General features: G+C 40.6%; 1 protein-coding gene across 2 annotated transcripts in view; it reads right to left on the reverse strand.

Moving 5' to 3' along the window:
* Positions 1–3,192, reverse strand: part of BACH1 (BTB domain and CNC homolog 1) — a 50,778-nt gene extending 47,586 nt beyond the window's left edge. Inside the window, exon 1 of one of the 2 annotated variants that reach the window (XM_006155280.3) lies at positions 3,119–3,190. The gene's annotated coding sequence lies outside the window, so the exon portion shown is untranslated. Of the gene's footprint in view, positions 1–3,118 lie in introns of both variants that reach the window. The other variant, XM_027774500.1, reaches the window with a different exon arrangement.
* Positions 3,193–6,955: the final 3,763 nt, after the last annotated feature.

A 6,955-nucleotide genomic window follows, 5' to 3' on the forward strand; every position in this document is an offset into this window, starting at 1 on the left:
AGAGATAATTAAGTAGGGAAAGCTGGTAGTAGCAAGATTCATTCCCAGTCAGAATTTCCTTTGAATTCTCTGGATGACAGCTGGGACTGAAGTTATGTCATTAAAGAAGTATATTCAGCTTGAGAAAAGGCTTTCTACTTCAAAAGTCTCCTGCTAAAGTGAAAAAATGATTAAAGGAACCAACCCCAGTTTTTCTTATTTCTTCTCCTAATTTAAATGATGGCTATTAGGGGAAAACCCTGAACGATGTTAGGAACACTCCTCAGAAAAAGAGTAGATAAAGAGACATTAAAGAGTTTAGAAACTGAAAAGCCCCAGGCTAAGATCTGGTAACACTTTACAGTTTTAAAAATAATATTTAAATATAAAATATACACTAATGAAATTATTGATCTTATCAAAACCACTTATTCCAAAACTACTATCTAACAAATTTATTAAAATAGTAATCTTTTAGAGCCAGCTCCATAACCTAATGATAAGATAAGTTGAATCCCCAATGGCCAACCACTATTCAAATACCATGGTTCTAATTCTGGCCTCGACAGCTTGAAAACCATGCCAGGCACAGTTGCCTGCACATGCCAAATCCCTAAATGATGGAGAAATGGAAGACTGGGAATTGCAATGTGACTGCGTCCCATTGGGGATGCTTTCTCCCTCTCCCTCTGTATAGTGTGTGTGTGTGTGTGTGTGTGTGTGTGATTATATAATTAACTCTCTGCACTGATTCAGTTTATCTCCAAAGATGCTGGCATACTTTAGAGAAGAAGCAGACATAAAGTCTATGAAGATATCAGTAAGCAGGGAATTGGGTAAGGGGCTCGGCCCATTTCTAAACAGGCTCTGAAGACTTCACATTCCTAGGCCAAAAAAATTTTTGCCTAATGCCTTACAGCAGATAGTCTGTGGGGGGAAAAAATTAGATTAGCAGAGAAAAGATGGAGTGGGAGGATTTCTCTTACAATATTATCTAGTCTACAGCCTTAGAGTTGGACTATTGCTAATGTCCAGGCTACAAAGGAATTGAGGGGGCAGGGGGGTAAGGACTCCAGTGTATGAAACACTTTTTAGTGTTATTAACATTACGAAGGACAGGGAAGTGAAGAGTGATTGTCCACTATGACTCTAATTTTACCTAAATAATGACAAATAAAGAACCAGCAGAAAACATAATGATTACGTCGCTGGACTCCCACATAGTTGACTGCGGTTCGAGTCCTGGACCCGGTGGCTTCAAACTCACACCAGGTGTGTAGGCGTGCAGGCCCAAACTCCCAAGAGGAAAACAAAGAAGGGATTGCAGAGCAGTCATCTCCCCCAGGGGCTGATTTTTCACTTTCTGTCTCTTTGTCTCTGTCTCTCCAGGCAAGCACACACACCCTATAGCAAAAATCTCTCTTAAAAAGAGAAAAAAAGGACAAATAAGAGAAAGTGAAAATAACTTCACCAAACAGAATCTGAGAATAATTATCTTGTTACAAAAACTTTCTCTTGATCAATGAGTTTCCAAAGGCATTAAGAATAATATTCAAATTTATTTTAGAAAAGAAGCGATTTGCACACGCTTCAGCTACATTAAGAGGTTAACACTACATTTTCTAAACTGTGCCAGCACCAAGGAAGGAACCAGCATCCAGCCAACTCCACTGCATGCCCACTGTGCTCATACAACAGTTATTAACAACCAAGATGCTGGCAACTACTACTTTTCTTCTTTACGTTTGCTTGGGGGCAATTTTTATTATCCTATTAATATTTCCTGAACTGTCCACAATACTAAATAAAACAAAAGCTCTAATATAGAGAAATGATATTAAAAGAAAAGATACTGTGCTCAATTCAATTCTAAGTCAACTATGAGTAAAAATAAGTCATAAGACAAGTTTCCTTTCTCCCTCAGGCAATGAACAATAAGAATAACTTCAACCCAGCTGCTTCCTCAATAATCACACCAATGATGAAAACAGAAAGTAGAAATCTAAATAATCAAGAATTTCAAATCAGAGCACCCATGACATAAGAGGTATCAACATATAATGTTCTCTCCTTCAATATGTAAAAAATGCCAAAGTTTCAAAAACACAGATCTAGAATGGTATACCAAGTGACAGTTTATTAAACAAACATAGGCAAGGTACAGAGAGCCTTAGGTACACAGATCCTTAGCTACAGTAGATAAAACAGGAAGACATAGATCTTCACCATCAAGAAACTTACACAATGGGACCAGCAGTTGGCATAATGGCTACGTCACTGGACTCCCATGTAGTCGACCACAGTTCGAGTCCCAGACTCAGTAGATTAAACTCACACTGGGTGCATGTGTGCGTGTGCCCAAGATCCCGAGAGGAAATGGAGGAGAAGGGATTGTGGCATGGCCATCCCCCGGGGTGGTGGTGGGGGGGTGATTTCTCACCTTCTGTCTCTTTGTCTGTCTCTGTCTGTCTGGCGAGCGAGCGCATGCGCCCTATAGCGAAAAATCTCTCAAAAAAAAAAAAGAAATAATAGGTAGATGGGACCAGCAGTTGGCATAATGGCTATGTCACTGGACTCTCATGCAGTCAACCGCAGTTCGAGTCCCAGACCTGGTGGCTTAATCGCACGCCGGGCGCATGTGCATGAGTGCCTAAGATCCCGAGAGGAGAATGGAGGAGAAGGGATTGCGGTATGGCCCTCCCCCCTGTGGGGGGGGGGGGTGATTTCTCACCTTCTGTCTGTCTGTCTCTGTCTTTCTGGCGAGCACACACGCCCTATAGCAAAAACCTCTCCAAAAAAATAGGCAGGAAAAATTACATTTCAAATGTTACCAACAACCTGGATGGGACTCAGGAATAAGAACTAAGAACTAAGTTCTGTCCTGGTATTAATAATCAGGAAGGGAGTGGACAGGTTCCTAAACCTGCCAGGCAACAGTATTCTCAACTGTAACATGCAGAGGAAACTAGGCAAAGAATGGCAAGTGTTTTTATTTCTTCAAAAGCCAATTTCAATTGACTGTTAGTGACTGCCTCGAACTCTACTGAGGCTGTTAGATTCCTGTTAAGTAAAAAGCTATGTCCTGTGTTCCTTGTCTTCAGAAGCTGGGTGTGTATTTGAGATGGTGCTACTGACTTACCGTGATGTTCGAGTTGTTTTTCCAGTAGCACTGACTTCTTGTGCTCCTCGGTCTCACTTGCAATTCAACTCTTGGAAGCAACAAAATGTAGCTGTGTAACTAAGTACTTCCCTGATTCTGGACAACAGATAACACCACCTAACATTTGTTGATGTTTAATATAGAGCTGGCACTGTTCTAACCACTTAACCCATATTAACACATCTCATCTTCATAACAACCTCTATGATATTTAGTCTATTATTACCATCTCTATTTTAGAGAAGAGACAGCCAGGTGTTATTTACTTACTAGGTGGAATATATTGTCTAAGGCTTCAAGAGAGGTGACACTGCCAGAAACTGACCTTAAGCAGCCTGCCTCCAGATCTACTTTGAAACACTCTGCTTAATTCTTCTCTGTCAACTGAGCAATGGTCAAATTCATGACTTCAGTTTTATTAATGCTATGCACTCAGTAAGCCAGAAAGCCAGGCTTTATGGTGGTGTAAGTCAATATTTTATCTGCAGTCCTGAAATGTTTACACTCTCCAAGGGTCCTGGATTCTGGCAAATAGCACTCAAATTACCCCTACCTTAAATATTGGCAGAGTATCTTACTTGGCATTTTTTTTTAAATCAAAACCATCTGATAAACTATTCATTCCACCACATAAAATAAACTCTCTATTCAGAAGACTCCTCAATAAAGAAGAATTTAATGGTTAAAACAATGCTCCCCTTAAGAGAATGTCAATCAGAAGACTGGAGAGAGGGGTTAGCCCCTTAGCCCAACAATTAAGTGCCAGTGCATAAAAAGCTGGATTCCACATGGCAGGGCATGATTCAAATTCCAGCCCCAGCAACTTATAATACATGGCAGGTGCTTGTCCATGCTGCCCCAAATCCTGAGAGGATAAACAAAAAAAGGAAAAAGTATTGTGGCATGACCATGGCCATCAAAGCGTGACGGTCACTCCAACACTCACTGTATCTAACTGACATATGCATGTGCCCTCTGGTAATTTAAAAAAAAAAAAAAAAAGAAGAAAACTGAAGAAAGTTGGAGGTAGGAGGCAACTCCTAAAACATAAATCTTAGAAATATCAGCAGTGTGCAGAGAATATCTGATAACTGATTATTTTACAGCACTTTTCAATTGTTATACCAAGCACCACCTCTGACCGTACAGGGGTGCAAGAAAGTATATGGCAGGAGGTTTAACTGAATGGTAATTACTAACAAATTTCCAGAACTTGTAGAAGGTTGATTTTCTAAATAAATGCCACTTCCCAAAAGATTTGCTAAATACATTCTTATTAATCCTCATTAAGGGAGTATAAACTTGGCCCAAAAAAGCAGACTTCAAGGAATAACAGTATAGGAAAAAGTTTAATGAATTTATTACATATATACTATTCTAACATGTGGAATATCCTCGAGTGTTCTCATTGTACATTTTTACATATTATACATATCACATACATTAAACCAACTAGAGGGCTTATCTCTAACTTCAAAATACATGATATGAAATTTAACTTTTTTAAAATTCCCATCCCCAACATCAATAATAAGAAATTCATACTGAGGCTTTAAATATTTAAAGTACAATGTAAAAACAGAACTATATAGAAAATGAAAGTTAAATGGTATATTAAGAAATTTCAAAAGAACCAGTCTTAAGAGGAAATCAGAAGTTTTTAAAGAAGCATTTTAGTTGGTGAAAAAATGTCACTGATGGTGGTTAACAAACTCTTCATGATCCTCAACAGAAAAGGGATGGAAGGTACACACCCAATTATATACCATGCATATATACTACTATCAGCCAGTGTCTTTATGCCTGTTACGTTAGTTACTTTACGTAACAGTTTTAAAAAGCAAAGTTCTAATGTTTTTCTCCAAAATGAATTACCTTCCATGCTTAGAGACCATAATATATAAAAATTTCATGATTTCTAACTGTCCTGTAGTCACAAACTTAAAGTAGCAAATCATTTTCCTAACACAAATACTATTATTTAAAATGCTATATTTTAAATATATTACCCTCAGTGAGAATTAGTCTTCTGATCACAGATAAGGGCCAGATTTCCCCCTCTAAGTTACTTGTTCCTAAACTTTACAATGAGGGCCAGTAGGCTTGGGTTGTTTATTTTTTAATTGAGAACTAATGACACAAGAGATAGAGATACTATATCAAGAATAAGACAGACATATAAGGTTTGCCTTTCATCAGACAATTTTTTTCTAGACTTGACTCAATGAGAGTTATTAAGTATATCCATATTCTCCTTACCCTCCTAACACTAGAAAATATTTTTGTGTGCATGAAAAGCTAAAGGCCAGGAGAGCTAGGAGGAAGTCCTCTTCTGTATTCTCTTATAAAGACAGTTTTATGAAAAACAAATTAAGTTCACTTTTGGAAATGTATACCCACAACAGTGAAACCACAAAAAGGAAACAACAACAAAAAACTAAATACAGTAAGAGTTGGAAACATTTTTGTTGCCAATACTGCTTTACTCCTGACTGCAATGTTCTTCCCCAAGTTTAGCTCTGCCCAGTACAAATTTATTCTCAGGCACTAGGTCCTGGGGCTGCTGTGTTTTAAACTTTACTTGAGTGCTTGCTACTTGGCCACTTCTAACAGCGCTCTTGCACTTAACCCACTGATTACCTGTACCTAAACTGACAACCCTAGCTGGGTCCCCTTCTGCCTTCTGAAGCAACCCTTCTTGAGTGCTCCTTGGCCTTTTACAGTGGAGGCATGTGATGAGAGGATCTACACCAGCTGTCCCTAATTACCTCTCTGGCTGGGTCGAATGACTCAGCAACCCAACTTTTTCAGAGTCACCCTACCTTGTTATCCAACATATTGACAGTGGTAAACCACTTGACAGAGTTGCAGGTGAAACAGTTAAGAATAATACAAGATGACCCTACACCAAGCTGACTCACCAGCAGCCTATTTCCCCTCGGCTTCAAGATGTCCAAAGGCAAAAATGCCAAGTGCCTTCAAGCCCTCTCCAGACCGGCCCCGTTGCACCACTCACAACCCTAAGACCAGGAAGAAGAGACTGACCTCTTCCCATTTCTCTGCTGGACCATGTGAAGCGCTTGAGTGCTGTGCCACTAACTTGTCTGCGGTTTCCCTTCGATCATTCTGAACCGCCAGAAATGCAAACCCTCTGGGATCGAAGGACTGTTCAAATACACTATATGAACAAAGACCAAGTAGTGGCATCCTCCACGAATAACAGCCCCAATACTGATCGAATTCCCCAAAAACATTAGCATCCTACAAAACAGTCTTTGTTCCTGTGAACGTGGCCCTGTAGCTTGTTTTCCCACACACGTTCTTTCACAATTACTACTCTACTCTACCTCGAATCAGCCCAAGTGATCGCAGAAGGCTCGCTGCATACTAGCATTTCACACAATTCTACTCAATGACATGAAACTGCCGGGGAAGAAGGAGAAAGCAATGGCACTCGTGTTCCATTACACGAGCACAAAGCTGGTATCTCTATAATTAACACCCACTCTCTCCATACTGTGAGTCTTAATTACAACGTGACGGCAAAACTCCAACAAAGAGAGCCCGGGGATCTGGGGTCCCCAAAAGCGAGCTTCGCTCTAACCAGCTCCGCAAAGAAGTGTTTTTCCTCCAGCTAAGAATTCGGCCTTCCTTCCGCGATTCCACTCGCGACAGACACCCAGGCCAGGAAGACGGGAGGCAGCAGCTCGCCGGACCCGGGCTGCGGCGGGTGGCGGAGGGCGGGAGGACAATACGGGGCCCGGGCCGCGAGGGCGGTGCTGATGTGTCACAGCCGGGCGGGCCGCGGGCCGCGGG

The sequence above is a fragment of the Tupaia chinensis genome, unplaced genomic scaffold, assembly GCF_000334495.1.
Source record: "Tupaia chinensis unplaced genomic scaffold, TupChi_1.0 Scaffold000443_1, whole genome shotgun sequence".
In the NCBI taxonomy this organism is placed as follows: Eukaryota; Metazoa; Chordata; class Mammalia; order Scandentia; family Tupaiidae; genus Tupaia; species Tupaia belangeri.